Below are 19,020 nucleotides of genomic sequence, written 5' to 3'. Positions count from 1 at the left end.
GACTGGGAATGGATGGGTCACTACAAAAACTAAAAACTAATTTCCCCATGCTAATTTCCCCTTATTGTTACTCACACCTTCTTGTCAACTGTTTGAAATGGACAACCCTAACTACCACTACAAAAGTGATTCTTCCTCCTGTTGATAATTGCCCACTTTAATTGAATTGTCTCATTAGAACTTACCCCCCACTTGGTAAGACAACTCCCATCTTTTCATGTGCTCTGTATATATATCTTCCTACTGTATTTTTCACTCCATGCATCTGATGAAGTGGGCTGTAGCCCACGAAAGTTTATGCCCAAATAAATGTGTTAGTCTCTAAGGTGCCACAAGTACTCCTCGTTGTTGTTTTTTATAAATGATCCATCACTTTTGATGTTTGGAATTTGTGTGGAGAGGAGGCAGGAAAAAGAGAGCTGCACTGTTAGGCTCTATAGTAAGAGCTTGTCTACACATGGATTTATTTTGTAATAACTGTTCTACTTTAAATTCAGACCCTACTTTATTCCTTCATAATTTTATGTGTAGATGAGACCCAAGTTAATACGTCGCAGTCACACAGCAACAGCGCTCTGGCCACACAAGTCTTGAAGCTCTATATTTACTTTTCTCCTTATTTCCTGAATTGTCTGAAAAGTGTTTTTAGGTGTACTTTCTGAGAAAATGGGGGTAGAGCAAATCCTCCACCCTCTCTCCTTTTAAAAAATACCTAAAATGTAAGAGAAATTAATGTTTTTTTTTTTAAAAAGAACTATTCACAACAGCTTATGCTAAAATTCAAATTGGTGCGGAATTTCCTTCCCATTCTTTCTTTCCAAAAAGGTTTCACTTTTGGTTTTGGATACAGTTAAAGACTAAAATATATATTACTGATTGTTCCTGTGGGATATCTTGTATCCTGGGGTCATTTGCACACCATTCTTGTGCCTATGCTACTACCCACCCACTCATCTGTGGGCGCTGCTCAGTATATAGACCACAACTTCTTTGTGGCCTTGACTCTGTATCCATTTGACATGAGTCTTTTTTTTTTATTTCAAAGGGGGGGTTTGATGGTCGACAAATAAACTTATCTCCTTGCATTGACTCTGTGATAAACAAATACTCCTTAATATTTTTAAACAGGTCTTTGGATGAAGTTGACTTCTATCACGCATACCAAATTATTTCCCTGCTGTATTGCTGATTAATTTTGGTTGCAGCTTGCTTGAAGGCCTTTAAACATAAATCCCAATTTCACACTTTTGGTTGTCCTGTGCTCTGGGAGAAATATATATTTTATATTGAAGACCCCTCTTCCCCCCCCAAAAAAGACAAAATTACATTGGGGTAAGAATAATATAGAACAAGTTTGTTAAAACGTGTCTCACGGTGATCAAACTGATGATGATCCCAATGAAGTTAGAACATTGCAGGCCATTTAATTTTTTTTTCCAAACTTTTCTTTCCCAGACCTGGTTCCGTTGTTCCTACAAATTTGTTTCAAGGAATTAAAACAATTAATCCAACGTTTCGAGGCTACTCCCAACAGGTAAACCTTTCTTAGTATTATCCAGTATTATGACAATGAAGTGTCAAAAGTATAACTGCATGATTCAGGTAGATTAAATTGTCAGATTCAAAACTTGATAAAGTAGAAAAATATGTATTTAAACCAAGCTAATCATAAACTTTTAGTTTTTACCTTTCCATGCTTTAAATCTATATCCCCTAAAACTCCTCTCTAACTTTTCTGAATCACAGACTTCTGTGCTGAATTCTGTTGACAAACTGCTGAAAGGCCCCGTGACCCTTATGAATGTCTCCTTTCCCTTTCTCAGGGACAAGCAGCAGAATGGTTAATATCAAAAACTTGTCACCTGAAGTAAAGTAGCTGACATACAAGCTGTTCCAGAAAGTGACACAAAAGTCTTGCTAAGCAAACATAAAGAATATAATAGAGCAAACTTTTACCATATTAATTTACTATTTGAATATTTTTAAGCTGAGTTGCTAGTATCCAGTTTTTTTGTTTAGACAATGAGCCCACATCTTTTCTTTTCAATGTTACTGGTTTACAGCATTATGGATACTGAATACTTGTGTCCTCCATCTCTTGTATAGGTAGTAATTACTTGTAGTGGGCAGGCATTGGTGGTTATGTGACTGAATTATATTGTAGGTGCATTCTTCAAATCATCTTTAATGAAGTGTGTTCTAACATACCTATTTTACTGTTGAAAACATATTTTATTAAAAGCCCTATTGTGGGGACCACATTTAATTTCCAATTTAATTAAGAACCAGATCCTTAATAATTTTGTCAGATTCTCTGCATTGCAGTAGTTTATATTGGAAAACTTTGGTAATTCAGTATAATGAAGTTAGCAAGTGAAATGGAGGGTTAAACTGTATTTTTGATATACAAATAGTGTCGGTGGTGTCAAGTAAGTGTTAAAATAGCAAACCACAGAATTGTTGTAGATGCTTTTCATTATTACTGACACCCTAACTTACTGTTGTGTCCAGGGTATCCACAACTTATTCATGTACCTAAAGGAAGAAATTAATTCACTAATTCAGGGGAAAATGGCAAGATCGTCTGCAGCTTTATTAACATACATTCCTTCAGGGGAATTTAGTCCTTGCAAGCTAAAATTTGGAATGAGCGTAACATTCTGTACTCCCTTAAGTATTTAAGGGGAGACCCCAATGTTCTTCCTCAACACATCACCCTAAGTTACTCACTAGGTCCCCCCCCCCCCCAAAAAACGAAATCTGGTCTTTTGTGTGCTTTTACCCTATACTATACAGATTTCACAGGAGAGACCAGCATTTCTCAAATTGGGGGTCCTGACCCAAAAGGGAGCTGCAGGGGAGTTGCAAGGTTATTTTAGGGAAGATCGCGGTATTGCCAGCCATACATCTGCGCTGCTGCTGCCTTCAGAACTGGGCAGGTGGGGAGTGGTGGCTGCTGACTGAGGGCCCAGATCTGCAGGCAGCAGTGCAGAAGTAAGGGAGACATGGGATGGTAATACCATACCATGCCATCCTTACTTCTGCTCTGCTGCTGACGGCAGCTCTGCCTTCAGAGCTGGGATCCCGGCCAGCAGCTGCCGCTCTCCAGCTGCACAGCTCTGAAGGCAGTGCTGCCACCAGCAGCAGTGCAGAAATAAGGGTAGCAGTACTGCAACCTCCCCTACAATATCCTTGCAACCCCTCCCCCCCACACCACCTTTTTGGGTCAGGATCCGTACAATTACAGCACTGTAAAATTTCAGATTTTTAAATAGCTGAAATCGTGAAATTTATGATTTTTAGACTCCTACGACCATGAAATTGATCAAAATGGACTGAATTTGGTAGTGCCCTAGGAATAACATAGTGAAGGCAGGGAACTATGCAGCCTGGAAATTATTGTTGTTCTCCTCTCCAAAAGGCAATTGCAGGGGAGCTGGGAGTCTGAGAATGGTGCCCTTGCTGGACCACTGAGGGGAAATACAGGTGCAGTAGCCCTGAACTGCGACAGTATCTCTCCCCCTAAAAGAATTACCAGCCACGGCAAATAGGTCAAAAGTTTTAAATTTACATGTGTACAGATCATTAGGCTGAGGGAGAGTCCCGGAAACCAAACAGTGGTGACACTAATAATTTGTAAGCAAGTAAGAAAATGATTATGTACCAAACTCCCGTTAAACCCACCACCAGTGGACCAACAGATACCCTCTTAATAAATAGCTACCTGTGCAACAAGAATAAACGATGGCTAAGAACAACAAAACTAGGAATTAATGAATGAAGGTGGAAGCACCAGAAACCAGGAAGAAGTCAAACTTCTGCCCCCTTTCTGCTCTTATAAGTCCAGCAGTGAGCTCAAGCTGAAAGTAAGCCAGCAGTGCCATTGCCACTGTAGCCCACCCACTCCTTCCACAAGAAGTTGCTGAGCTGTTAGAGAATGAATCTACAACACTCCCTTTGTTTCCTTCTCCTGTCCAGGCAAGTCTGGAACAGCTGGAGGGCTGGGACAAATTAAAGTCGATTCTTTTGAAAGGTGCAAATGTGGTTTCCCTGACCAGTGTACTTAAGGCGCTGATTGGGTGTTGCAAAAAAAGTTTGAAAACCTTAAATGATGAGGTTAGATTCCTTTACCGACAACCTCTATTAACTGTACAACTGGGAGCTAACCAGGTACTTGGTTGTTGCTTGTATTAGGATGCACATGTCATTGTGATGGTTCTTGGGGTACCCAGGACTGAGAGTCACCTTGTTACCCCCTGCCTCCAAGTGAGTCTCACCTATGCCTGGCTGTTCCTTACCACCATTAGCCTTTCAGCCACTTGAACACTTTCCCCTGGGCTATGCCAGCCCAGTCTACACCTTGCAGGTTAACAAAAGGTGCACCCCAGTCCATTTGAATCAGTCCTCTGTGATATGCTGCCCTGGACACAGACTACTCACAGAAATCCCAGATCCTCTGCCGCCAAAGGTGCAATGTGTCCCAGTTTACTAATTTTACCTTAAATCGCTGCTCCTATAAATCAGACAGCACTTGTGAACCACTTGCAGTAAGACAAAAGTAGATATTTTTAAGAAAGAATAAAGATTTAACTACAAACGAGAGACGTGGAAACAAATAGCTATAATACAAAACAAAATCAAAATGTGAAGTTGCATCTACATTTATTAATTACCTTTCCTAGCTAATAAAGTAGGTTTCCCACTCCCCGATGTTCAGTCTGTTTCAGAACTTTACAGAAACCAGGATCCAATTTTTCATGAGAATACCTTGTTCCTCAAGATGTCTTCTCAGTGGAAGGATGCCGAGTACCTTTCCCTCCTTTGTGTTATCCTGAAAGTTTTTTGTTTATGTTTATAGACAGGGTGAACCCCTGTTTTGTTATAATGTTTCTTTTTTTCCTTCAGGTGCTTTTGATTGTTTGCATTTGCCTCTGATGGTTTTCCATTGACAGTTTTGTACTGAGCAAGGCTGAACAATTGAGCCTTGCATTGCATCAGTGGCAAAACAGGGTGGGGTGGCAACTCCCTCCTGCTGAATAGGCTGTCACTGAGACATTATCCTCTGGTGACTAACATTTACTTCAAGTCAATAACACATACTTTCAACATAAATATTACCCATACATACACCTTGCAGTGATTATGAATCTTGATGAGTTATGAGCTTTCTGTAGCTACCTTACATTTTACTTTTTATAGATAAATATTCTGTAAGATATTTTGGTGTAGTGACTTTGTCAGGCCTGAGGTAAGTGTTATTTGCAAAGAACAGGCGACCCTTTGCCAAGGAGCCTCGGTGTCACAGAAACCACACAAGAAATATTTTAACAATTAAAATATCCTGGCACAGAGTATAAGCTTTGTGATGAGTGAAAGCGTGAGAAGGAAAGTTGCCAAGTAAGACTCGTGACATGGAATGGAACTTGTGTAGGAGGTTACAAAATCCAAAATGAAATATTATTTGGACTGACAGTCTAATTCTCTTTTGCACCCCAGACTGGGCAGGTGGCATTTACTTTGTTTTTACTCCTTTGATTTAGTGGCCAGCTTTAGCTTTTTGTTGTTTCATCTTGTTTCGACACCACTATGTGCATATCTTCTAAATATAAAAGGGGATTATGTACCTATTTTAAATTCCAGGATGCACAAGAATTCCTGCGTTGTTTAATGGATCTGCTTCATGAAGAGCTAAAGGAACCTGTCATGGAAATAGAAGATACCCACTCTACAAGTATAGAAGAGAGTATGGAAGAAGACAAGAACCAGTCAGATGTAGATTTCCAGTCCTGTGAATCTTGTGGTAGCAGTGATAAGGCAGAAAATGAGGCTGGTTCCAGACCATTCTCAGAGGACCATGCAGAGGCTACTATGTTAATTCAAGATGTTGAAAACCACTCCCTCATAACTAAAGATTGGCAGAAAGAAAAAACACCATGTAATAAGTTTAACCGAGCAAGTTCTATGGAGGATTTAAAAAAAGACAAAAACACTGCTTCAGAAACTGCTGAATTTTTACATAATCCAGGAACAGTCAAAGTGCAAATACACAGCAGAATTTCAGGTGACTGTATGATCAGTTGCTAATTTGTAATTATAACAAAATCATACTTGTAGCTGAAATGCATGTAAAAGTAAAAATGAGGGAAACCATTTTAGATGTATAACTTGTCATGTATCGCACGAGAGTAGATTGGTTTTGTAACTGGTGCTCAAGTTCATTAATGTGGTACTTCGATTATGTTTGTTTAATCCATTTTGAAGTCCAGTGACTATTTACCAGCTGTTCAAGATTTGTAACAATTGAAAGACTTCAGATAACATTACAATTGGTGATTGCTTTTGGATTTTTTTGGCTCATTATTTCTGTTTTAACAGTTGCTGAATTAAAACTTAATTTTCTTATACACAAGCATTTAATCAGTCACCTACTGGTGTGCTGAAATGTAAGTTATCTAACTATTTTGCAGTTCAACCTGAAGCAAAACTTTACTGTTGGAAAAATTCAGCTGTGCAGTAATACAAATTTCTGTTGCAGACTATATCAGTGATGTCCATATGACTGATCTGTCAGGACCGCAAAGCCCTCCCTCAAATGAAGGAGTGAATACACGTTTATCAACCTCTCCTCCAAAATCAGGCTCATTATGGTCTGGATTGGCACCTGCACACAAAAAAAGTATATGCTTCTTTTTCTCCTTGCATTGCCTTGCTCATAAATGTGCCATTAGTTTTTTTTTTTTTTTTTTTTTTTTAAATTTTGGTATTTAATATTGACACTGCATGTGCTTCCAGGCCTCTAGTTAGAGATTTGACACCATGCTAATGGGGTACAGAGCTTCTCATGATTTTCTACGTCACTGTCTCTTTTCACTTTATTGGAGAATGGTGCATCACTACCAGTCGCTATAAGCAACTGTGTATCCATAGCGCTTCCTGCCTCTCCAGTTGTTTTTGTCTCCTTGTTCTTGAAGCATGGAGCAATATTTTTCTTGATCTTTCTTTATTAGCACCTGATTGGAGAAATGGAGGTGGAGGGAAGAATGCTCATAGAAGGAAAAAAGGTTGTGTGTTTAGAGGAGAGTCTGGGAAGGAGCCCATTGGGTACTCAAGGGAGAGGATTCTTGCGGGAACAAGGCATCAGTTGAGTTTCCCAGGGTGAAAGAGCTCATGCCTGTCCTTACTGCTCTAGGCAAGTTCACCCATTGGAGCAGTCGTAATTTCTGCTACCCACACAGAGAGTCTGTTTAGGCTGCATCTATTCTACAGTCTACTCATCAGTAATAGGTCAGCACCTAAAGGGCTAGGCTCTCACTGACTGCAGGGTTGGCTCCGACACAGTGCTCCTTCTCCATTACTACAGTCTCTCAGCACCAGGAATATGTTTTTATAGCAGTTTCTTCTGTCTCTACAAGAGGTTCCCCTACTTTGTACCCTGGCTGCATCTCTCTGTGTGGTCCCTTTATAGAGTTGACACCAAAATGCAAGTCCTCCAGCAGGGGCAGCTCTTTCTTACTCCACTTCTTCAGGTACCTGATCCCTTTCTTTCATCTGGATGAACCTATGAACAGCTTGGCAGAGATGTGATCTGAAGTCCCATTCTAGCAGATCTTCTCCCCACCATCTGTCACAGCTTTAACTTCCAGGGACCCTGAGCATGCTCGGATTACAGGCAGCCTACTCAAAGCATTAGGAAGTTGATCGTGGTCTCAACCAAACTTCCAGAAATTTCCCACTCTGACAGGCTTGCTGTTCCCTCATCTGTGGAAGAGGTGATCAGCCTAATAGCTGGCCTCTCTCCAGCCATCAGCAGGAGTCTGAGCAATTTCAATGGAAAGCCACTCTGGTACTCTGCTTCATTATACTCCCTTTCCTTTGCTGAGGATCTGGACAACAGTGGTGTTTCAGACATGGCCCAGAGGGGTTGCCTGCATCCCCCTTTTGGGATTGTTGCCAATGTGCAATACTCTATAGTGTGATAATTCATTGATGTAAATGAGTTTGTTTGAGTTTTTGAGTTTGCTGCATAATTGTGCTTCAAAATCTGAGCATTCATGAATAATTGTTAAAGATTTATTTATTTATGGTTGTGAAGAAAACCTTCATACAGTGATGCCTGCTATATTGGGCAAACAGACAAAGACCACAGCTCTCAAAGAGATGTTAACTGACCCCTTCATGTTGATGGTGTGTCAGCACTGAAGTCTAACAAGAATCATTTAAATGGCAACATTGTATCACTCCTGGTTAGCTTTCCCGAAATATCAGTATAATGCCGTAATTGTGTGTAGTGGAAGATATGGGGCAGATTGCAGTGAGGCTAGTGTCAAGGTTTGCTGGGCTGGGGAATGAGAAATTCATCCTTCCTCAGTCAGATGTAAAGTTACCTCCATCTTTGTTCAGAGTGGAAACAATAGAGATCTGTCCCCTGCCCTGTACCAAAAGTCTCAACTCCCTCCTAGTTGCCAAAAGCAAAACTGTCCCCTGTGCCTTCCTGACTCTCATGAGGCCAAACTGTCCTCTACCCAGAAACCAACACCTTCCCCCCCCCCCCCCCCTTCCAACTACATCTGTCATGCATTTTCAGTATGGAAATCTCTGGCAAATTGAAAATGTGAGGTGTTCTAAAACAGTTTAATATCAAAATACATGACTGAAGGATACTTTACTGGGGTCAGGAAGTGGGGCATTGCTGCATAACTCGTGGGTCCCTGCATAATGCATATCTAAAGTGCCACATGAAAAGAGGACTTGCTAGTGAGCTTTCTTGCTTGCTGACTTTTCTTCCTGCCAGTATTCTCTCTTCAGATCCAAACTCTTCCCTTCTCTAAGCCTGTTTCAGCTAGAAATGAGTCAGGGAGGCAATTTTAGTTACATGAGACAGCAGGCACTCAAAGGTATTTGCTTATAGGCCATCCAGTTGGTTTATGGACTTCTTTTGTCTATGAGGCAGCCTTTGGGGAGTTGCATCCCTGGGGGGGAGAGGTCTGTTTGGAACTGTTTTTCCCTTTTCATTGTTATTGGCCCCACACTTTGCTGCTCCTTATTTGTATTGGCAACTAGCAAATCAGCAGGTCCACTGCCAAGATTCCTACAGGAGGAGTTTTGGGGACCTTAGTCTGTTGGGTAGGTACTGCAAGAGCATTTGCAGTCTATATCTCATATGATGCTTCTAGGTTTTATTCTCTAATGTAGGGGGGCCAGGACACTGTTTCTGAGGGTTTTTTGTGCTCCACAGAAACAGGTATTACTCATCTAATACAGATCAGAACTTGAAATTATTTATACTTGATTTCTGGATCAATTGGGGAAAATCCCTCTGAGAGCTTTAGAGACTGCTCCACTTAGGCAGTCTCAGCAGGGGGCAGGTTTTCTTGTTTTCAGTCAGTCTGCTTTTTAAATTCTGTATCTATCACTGAGGGTATGTCTACACTACGAGAGTAGTTCGATTTTAGTTAAATCGAATATGTGCAATCGATATTAGAAAGTCGAACGTGTGTGTCTACACTAAGGACAGTAATTCGACTTTGTCAGTCCACACTACCAGGGAAAGCGTCGACATTGGAAGCAGTGCACTGTGGGCAGCTATCCCACAGTTCCCGCAGTCCCCGCCGCCCATTGGAATTCTGGGTCGATCCGCCAATGCCGTCTGGGTAAAAAAATGTGGCGAGGGTGCTTTTGGGTAACTGTCGTCATCCGTCAGTCACTACCGCCCTCCCTCCCTCCCTGAAAGCGCCGGCGGGAAATCAGTTCGCGCACTTTTTGATCAGTGACAGCGCGGACGCCACAGCACTGCGATCATGGATCCCGCTGCGACCATCGCTGCAGTTGTGGCCGTTCTCAACACCTCGCAGCTTATCATACACCTTTCCCTGAGGCAGATGCAGAGAAATCGGGCGAGGAGGCTACGGCACCGCCGTGAGAGCCTGAAGTCGGAGAGTGGCACAGAGCTGTCAGAAACCACGAGCCCCAGCGCCCAGGACATCACGGTGGCAATGGGGCATGTGGATTTTGTTGAACGGCGATTCTGGGCCCGGGAAACAAGCACGGACTGGTGGGACCGCATAGTGCTTCAGGTCTGGGATGAATCCCAGTGGCTGCGAAACTTTCGCATGCGGAAGGGGACTTTCCTCGAACTTTGTGAGTTGCTGTCCCCTGCCCTGAAGCGCAAGGACACCCGCATGCGAGCAGCCCTCACTGTCCAGAAGCGAGTGGCCATAGCCCTCTGGAAGCTTGCAACGCCGGACAGCTACCGGTCAGTCGCGAACCACTTTGGCGTGGGCAAATCTACCGTGGGGGTTGTTGTCATGCAAGTAGCCAAGGCAATCGTCAAGGTACTGCTGTCAAAGGTAGTGACCCTGGGAAACGCGCAGGCCATCATAGATGGCTTCGCTGCGATGGGATTCCCAAACTGCGGTGGGGCTATAGATGGGACTCACATCCCTATCCTGGGACCGGGCCACCAGGCCAGCCAGTACATCAATAGAAAGGGCTACTTTTCAATGGTGCTGCAAGCACTGGTGGACCATCGGGGACGGTTTACAAACATCTATGTCGGATGGCCGGGCAAGGTTCATGACGCTCGCGTGTTCAGGAACTCTGGTCTGTTTAGACGGCTGCAGGAAGGTATTTACTTCCCGGACCACAAGATAACTGTGGGGGATGTGGAGATGCCTACAGTGATCCTCGGGGACCCAGCCTACCCACTAATGCCCTGGCTCATGAAGCCCTATACTGGCGCCCTGGACACAGAAAAAGAACTGTTTAACTACCGGCTGAGCAAGTGCAGAATGGTGGTGGAGTGTGCTTTTGGCCGTCTCAAGGGGAGATGGAGAAGCTTACTCACTCGCTGTGATCTCAGCGAAACCAATATCCCCATCGTTATTGCAGCTTGCTGTGTGCTCCACAATCTGTGTGAGAGCAAGGGGGAGACCTTTATGGCGGGGTGGGAGGTTGAGGCAAATAGCCTGGCTGCTGATTACGCCCAGCCAGACAGCCGGGCGATTAGAAGAGCCCAGCGGGACGCGCTGTGCATCCGGGAGGCTTTGAAAGCCAGTTTCAAGGCTGAGCAGGGTACCCAGTGACTTTTAAGTTTGTGGACACAAAGGCAGAACTTGCCCCCCTTTCTTTACCCAGTTGCCGTCGACTATCCTCTCCACTTACATACCCCCTTCACCCCCTTCCCAAAAAATAAAGTCTGTTCTGTTTTGTTAATGGACACCGTTGTCTTTATTACTGTTTTCGCGGGAATGTTTTAAACCTGGGACACAGACTGTGGCGGGGGGCGGGTTTAGGGTTGTGATGCAAATGATGCCTCTAAACTCCAGGAATGACAGGCTCCGCGGTGGTGGACTGGTTGTTTCAACGGAGCCTGCCAGCCCTCCTGGCCGGGACTGCGTGTATGTGTCGGCTATGTGACTGTCTTGCAGGGGGAGGAGGGTTACAGATCCCCTGCTGCGCGGCTCTGTGATCCAGGGTAAGGACCGCTGCATAAGATCTGTAACTGCCCTCCCCCGCCACCAAGTCACAGAGCAACACCACCCCCCCCACCACACAGAACATGAAAACCACCTCCCAGACTGACCAGGATAACTAGTCACTGCACTGTATATGTGCCCTGCTGCTGCACCTGCCCCCTGCTAAAGGTGACTGTCCTGTCCAATGACCAAGCCCCTTCCCCCCCCCTTCAGACAGACTCCCCTCCAAAAGAAGAGGATGGAAACAGAAATGAACAGAAACGTATTCTTTATTAACAACCGCACATGGAACGGGGGCGTGAAACTTGGACGGGGTCTTGTGTGAGGCGGGTAGGAAAGGACTTTTCAAATTTTGGGGAATGAGAGCCTTCTAGTGGTAGAGCAGTCCGCAGGGGTGGAGTGAAATTTTTCACGGCCCCTTCCACCCCTCCGTGTTTGGACTTTGGGTGAGGGGGGTATGGGACTTGGTGGCGGGGCAGGGCAGTTACAGAGAGACTGCAGCGGGGCTCTCTCCTCCTGCCTCCGGTCCTGCAGAACATCCACAAGGCGGCGGAGCGTGTCCGTTTGCTCCCTCATTAGTCCAAGCAGCGTTTGAGTAGCCTGCCTGTCCTCCTGTCGCCACCTCTCCTCCCGTTCCATGTTTGCCCGGTGCATTTGGGACAAGTTCTCCCTCCACTGTGTCTGCTGGGCTGCCTGTGCTCGGGAGCATTCCATTAGTTCAGCAAACATGTCTTCCCGTGTCCTCTTCTTCCTCCTCCTAATGTGCGCTAGCCTCTGGGCAGATGTGGCTGTGGGAATTGGAAAAAGGGAGTGAATTCCTGAGACAGATCAATGTATCTGTGAACAGAGAACATAGTCTTTCTCTGTGAACAAGACCATGCAGAGCACCTATCACACGCGCACTGAGGACAAGGTCGAATTTTCGGCCCTCGCCTACAGTGCCTGCGGTCTTGCTGTGGCGAGCTGAGGAGCAGGGCAGGACACCGGACTTTGTCTAGATGGCAAACATGGTAAGCCGTAGACTTGTGGCCGCTTAAAACTTTAAGAGTGGCACTGGCCTCCTTTCAAATAGAAAGCAATGCGAGTCTCTGCTGGCAGCAATCCTGCAAGCATGAACTCTGCCCCTGTCCCACCCCCTCGCGGCTGTAAACCGCGTGGCTGTAAACCGGCGGTTGCAGTTCTATAAAGGGACGGGCAAGCAGTCCCAATACTAACTTTCCCATACCTAATTCACAGCAGGGAGCCATGCCAGACATCACCCTCCTGAAGGTCTCCGAGAGCCAGAAGGAGAAGATGCTCCGGGACAGCCTGCAGAAACCGGGGCCATTTGCTGCACTGCTGTGCAAGGCCATGATCCCGGAGTACCTGCTGGCGTTGTGGCAGGGAAACGTGTCCTACCACGGGGGGCCTAATAAGCTCTCCCTGCCCAGGAACCTGCTGATGAGGCTGGAAAAACACCTGCAGGAGGTGTATGAGGAGTTCTCCCCGGAGGATCTCGCCTCTATCCCCGGTTACATTGACCAGTTCCTGGCTTAGGTGCCCTTGGAGGGACAAATGACTGCAGGGTTTTGGGCATTATAATCATGAAGCGGACATTGTGCAATTTTTTGAAAATGGTTCGGACTATATATTGAGGCGCCCAAAAAAAGACAAATCATGATACACTTTGCACTGATTCCCCTTTTGTTTGACTTTACTGTTTACATGTTTTGAAGCACTTTACCCACTGTTCATATTTTCAATCTTCCTGTTTTGTTGCAAATAAATGTTTACATGTTTTAAAGCACTTTAGCTAATGTTAATATTTTAAATACGCCAGTTATGTTGTAAATAAATGTTTAGATATTTAAAACACTTACTGCTTGATCCGTCCCCTGAATCTGTGTCTGGGGTAACGGCTGGGGAGGGTTGGTAGGGGATCTCTGTCAGGGTGATGAAGAGCTCCTGGCTGTCGGGCAAATCAGCGTTGTAAGCGCTGTCTACTGCCTCGTCCTCCTCATCTCCTTCCTCCTCTTCCCCGTCCGCTGAGGAACCGGCCGCGGACAATATCCCATCCTCAGAGTCCACGGTCAGGGGTGGGGTGGTGGTGGCGGCCGCACCTAGGATGGAATGCAGTGCCTCGTAGAAACGGGATGTGTGGGGCTGGGATCCAGAGCGTCCGTTTGCCTCTTTGGTCTTCTGGTAGCCTTGTCTCAGCTCCTTGATTTTCACGCGGCACTGCGTTGCATCCCGGCTGTAGCCTCTCTCTGCCATGGCTTTGGAGATCTTCTCGTAGATCTTAGCATTCCTTCTTTTGGAGCGCAGCTCTGAAAGCACGGACTCATCGCCCCACACTGCGATGAGATCCAAGACTTCCCGATCCGTCCATGCTGGGGCCCTCTTTCTATTGGATTGCACGGCCATCTCTGCTGGAGAGCTCTGCATCGTTGCCACTGCTGCTGAGCTCACCACGGTGTCCAAACAGAAACTGCGATTCAAACTGCCCAGACAGGAAAAGGAATTCAAATTTTCCCGGGGGAGTGGCTGGTCAGAGCATCCGAGCTCGGACTGCTGTCCAGAGCGTCAACAGAGTGGTGCACTGTGGGATAGCTCCCGGAGCTATTACCGTCGATTTCCATCCACACCTAGCCTAATTCGATATGGCCATGTCGAATTTAGCGCTAATCCTCTCGTTGGGGAGGATTACAGAAATCGATTTAAAGAGAGCTTTATGTCGAACTAAATGGCTTCCTGGTGTGGACGGGTGCAGGGTTAATTCGATATAACGGCGCTAAAGTCGACATAAAAGCCTAGTGTAGACCAGGCCTAAATGAGAATTAGTCTTCCTGGTGGGAAGAATCCGGAATGGCAGTCTGATGTAGGTTGAGTGATGGGAAATGCAGAATCATTTAAATGGAGAGAGAGGAAGGAGACTTTCTCAGTTCCTATAAGCAGAGTTCTATTTTTTTTACTTGTTTATTTTTAGAAAATATTTTTGGTTAATTTAGCTGAATTAAGCAAGTAAGTTTTATAAAAAAAATAATGGAACTTGCAGAGTCCTGTCTCATACATCAAAATGATGAGATGCATTTCTTGTGTCTCAGTTAATTATCAGACTGTTGAGCTGAAGGCTTTGTCTGATTGCTAAATATTTTTTTTAAATGCTGTGTAACTTTTCTTGGTAATTAGAAGTAGTGATTAAATTGTTTTCAGTAGTACATTGCAATTATTCTTGTAGAAGAACTTTATTATATTTTGAGACAAACTTCTATTTTATTGATTTCATTTATACTTTGGCAACACTTGTATAGCCTGTCATGCCAATAAAGTTTAATTGAATTGAACTGAGATGACCGTGTAATAGTTGCTAGTTCTGACTTGCAGGAATAGTCTTTTTGAAGCCCTTAGGACTACTTGCATGGGTACAGACTGCTCAAATATTTTATTGTTTACCAGTTGAGCCCTATAATGAAATTTTTCCCCATTATAACTTGTGCTATAGACAGCGTGAGCGTATATAATGTTTGCTGAGTTAATTAAGAAAAGAAGTAGTCCTAGTCTGAAAATACAATTTTCTTTGAAAGGGTGAGTGAAGCTGTCCTGAATAAAGATTAACACACTTAATACATCCATACAGGAAAGAGAGAGAAAAAGAACATAAATTAACTAAAACTGATTCATTTGCAAATATAATTACACACTGAGAAAATGTATGTATACTGTTATATAATCTAAATACTCATTGCACAGATTAAAGGTATTGAAAAGCCATTGATAAATCCTCCTAAAAACCTGTCAGTTATATAATTAACAATTATAGACATCAATCATATACAGATAAACTGTAGAATTCATTTGAACTAGTAAACTCATTAAATGCAAGTAAAATTAAAACATTCAAACCCTTATCTTTATAATCTTTCTTCAAAACAGTGTCATTCTAAAAATATACATAAAGATACTAAGATAAAAAAGTAAAATAAAATCCATTTACGCTAGGTGTTCTAATCAACCAACAGCAAAATAGGAGTTGAGATCATTTATCTGTTTAGGAATCAAATTCTGCTTAGTTACACTTGTGCAATCCCATTGGTCTCAAAGGGGTTGCAGAGGTGTACTGGGAGCAAAATTTGACTAGTAAATCTTTGAGTGGAAAGATTATTTTCCTACAAGTTTCTTTTTAAATTTTAGCTTGCTTGATGTATTTTTCCTATTTACAGGTCTTACAGGATTGAAAAATATTGGAAACACTTGTTACATGAATGCAGCTTTACAAGCTCTTTCCAATTGGTAAGAAAAATAGCTGTTAAATGTAACCTTAAAGTAGCTATGTGTATCTGCATGTCTTCAGTTACAAACCAGACCCTCCAAAAAATCCTTAATTTAAGTTTTAGAAAAATCATACCAGTATACACCTCATTTTGATGTGTTTGGTAGCCTCATCTTGCAGTAGCATGAATAGTGCTATTGCAATCAATGGTATTACTTAAGAGTTGCAGGATATGTATATAGTTTCCCTCGAATAGCAGTCTATGGGTTTGTTTTCCCTCCTCTTCTCTAATATCTCGCAGCCCTCAATCAAAAATTATAGTTTTAAAAATTAAAAAGAGAATTGGTCATAAATATCCAGGTCGTCTTCTAAGTGTAGGGCCATTCTTTGATACTTGAGTTGTTTCATTCTTCTTCAGACAGCTAAAGGTAATATGATGTGTGGGGCATAAACAAGCTTTGAATTCCTTTTTACCATGTTATTTTTCAGTCTGGAAAGTTTTCTAATTGCTATTTATAACAATTAAAATGAGGTGGCGTGTAATCTTTTAGTGACAGAAGTTTAAACTTGCAAATTTTATAAAAGCAGCTGATATAAAACGCCTTTGATTAAACACTTGAACTGCTTGGATCTTAAACTCAAAAACAGATCAAAGAATTTCAAGATCCTAATTATATACTAAACATACATAATGTACATAAGTAATGATAAAAATTGTAAGTGAAATAGTTTAGAAAGATTTTTTTTTTAATCCTAAATATTCATAGATCAGAAAGAGCTGCCTAGCTATATACTTGAAAGTATCAGTAATATTTGGTTAATTTTTGTTTCCATTTTTTATTAAATGTTTCCAATTATAAAATAGCCTGTCCTTCCCTTTTTTAAAAAAATGTAGATTAATTAACCTATTGACTTAAAATACATTTGTTGAATTTCAGTCTTGCTAGTTGTTCCTTTTATACAATGAACCAAAACCAAACTGAGACTTTAATTATTATGTTTAATTGCTGACTATTATGTTTTCTATTTGTGACTTCCCCCTCCAAAACTGTACTGAGTTAGGTTTTGGTATTAATAATTATAATCCCTAGCTATTATATAAGGCTTTTCACCAATAGATTAAATAGTACTTTACAAAAGAGATCAGTATCTTTATCTCCGTTTCCAGATGGGTACACTGAAGCACAGAGAAAGGAAGTGACTGCCCCATGGTCAACTCTGCAGGCCAGTGGTACAGTTAGGAATAGAACACAGGCTTCCTGGATTCAGTACAGTGATCTATCCACTTCTCATTATTTGCCCTGAGGTCCTTCCTATTATCAAAAAATGCTTTGGGATTTTTGAACGTCTTTTAATGAAAAAATAAATAAAAAGGTGGAAAATAGCCAGGAAATTTGGCAAGAAGAGAGGGAAAGGACCAAAAGCTTTTTAGAATATATTATTTGTTATGACAAAATATGTCTTATAGATCAGGAACCAGTTAACTACTGTTTCTGGTCAATATTAATGGTATGGGAGAGGTCAAGGTTATAGTTCCTAGAATTTCCTTGGGCCACCAGTTGATTTTAAGGGAACAACTTATTCTCTCAGTGCTGCTTAAAATAATAGATATTGGAACTAACCCACCTATTTGTTGCAAAAATTTTTACAGATTTTCCAGATCAAGCTTTTCTGTAATTCTAACCACAGAACTCAATATACATTTTCTGTATAGCCTGTCCCTACAATGATATATTTTAATACATTCCTTGTAAGACATTAAGGAATATTTTTAAAATATTAGCTATGAAAGGTATCTGAAAGTGTCTTTCAGAATATTACATAATCAAAAAGTGCCAGCTTTCAGCCATCTTGACTGTAGAGCAAGGATCACAGGGATATGCCACTATCCCCCAGTGGCTATGTTGGCTAGTGGGAACCTGACCTTGTAAGATGGCTCCCACTGGACAATTCCAGTGCCTCTAACAAGTGGCAGGATTGGTCTGTGAGGGGTATTGTGCCACTCATAAAGTGGCCCAAATAAGCAGAATATATGAATATTGCCCTAGGGTTTAGGAAAAGAAATCATTAAACGTTTACCATGTAAATGTCAGTAATTAGCGTTAGCTAACATGCTGTCAAAATGAATGTAGGGGGAGGTTTACACTTCTCTTAGCACTATTTAAAGAATAATAATCTTGCTTCCTTCCCTCTAATCAGCCCACCCTTGACACAGTTTTTTCTTGACTGCGGGGGCTTAGCACGAACAGATAAGAAACCAGCTATATGTAAAAGTTATCTCAAGCTGATGACAGAACTTTGGCACAAAAGCAGGTATTGTACCACTTTCCTTGTGAAATATGTTTATATATAAACTTTGGACAGCAGTGCAGCACAGGGGTGAACTTGTCTTAGCTCCAATTGTTTCCTCGTGTGTGATATTCCAAAGGTTTATTACAGGCTTGAATTTAATTAATTTAAAAATAACTCTAAAAGGTTGTGTGGTGGAGTTGGGGAAGTTAATATTTGTTTTAGTGGGAAAGTTACATGAAAGAGGCTTTTCTGTGTATCATGTGACAACTCAAAACAAATGTCATTTAGCTGCTGAGTGATGATGGCATCATGTTTGCCTTCAGGTTGAAAAGAATGATTTGCCCATTGCAGCTGTTCCTGTAGTTGAACCCATAATCATGCATAATGGCATTAGATTTTCATCCTAGGAAACATGACAAGATTGACTTCCTTACACAATGAAACATGTAAGTTGTTATAAATAAGAGTGCTCTTTTATGGATAATTGAGCCTCCAGTTTCCAGCACTTTAAGCTCAACCTGAGATAGAACAAACTTTGGTTTTCCATCTGCTGCATACAGCATCATTACACACATACATTTCCCATATTTCAGTGACTTTCATAAATTTCAATAACTTTTATTTAAAAGTTTCAGAGTGGTAGTCGTATTAGTCTGTATCACCAAAAACAACGAGGAGTACTTGTGGCACCTTAGAGACTAACACATTTATTTGGGCATAAGCTTTCGTGGGCTAAAACCTACTTCATCACATGCATGGAGTGGAAAATACAGTAGGAAGATATAGATACACAGTACATGAAAAGATGGGAGTTGCCTTACCAAGTGGGGGGGGAGGGGGTCAGTTCTAATGAGACAATTCAATTAAAGTGGGCTATTATCAACAGGAGGAAGAATCACTTTTGTAGTGGTAATCAGTGTGGCCCTTTTCAAACAGTTGACAAGAAGGTGTGAGTAACAGTAGGGGGAAATTAGTTTTTAGTTTTTGTAGTGACCCATCCATTCC

The 19,020-nt window shown here is 42.3% G+C and overlaps 1 protein-coding gene and 1 long non-coding RNA gene across 2 annotated transcripts in view; one reads left to right on the top strand and one right to left on the bottom strand.

Annotated features, from left to right (window-relative positions):
* The window catches only part of LOC112109813 (ubiquitin carboxyl-terminal hydrolase 33), a 96,317-nt gene that overhangs the window by 30,206 nt on the left and 47,091 nt on the right, over positions 1 to 19,020 (bottom strand). The window lies entirely within an intron of this gene.
* On the top strand, positions 15,672 to 18,455 carry LOC113407414. Its single transcript, XR_003369983.1, has 3 exons — positions 15,672 to 15,743; positions 17,923 to 18,036; positions 18,339 to 18,455. It is a non-coding gene; the product is annotated as an uncharacterized LOC113407414 (long non-coding RNA).

This window comes from Terrapene carolina, unplaced genomic scaffold, assembly GCF_002925995.2.
Source record: "Terrapene carolina triunguis isolate 2854851 unplaced genomic scaffold, T_m_triunguis-2.0 Scaffold211, whole genome shotgun sequence".
Taxonomy (NCBI): Eukaryota; Metazoa; Chordata; order Testudines; family Emydidae; genus Terrapene; species Terrapene triunguis.
This window is presented reverse-complemented; position numbering and strand designations above follow the sequence as displayed.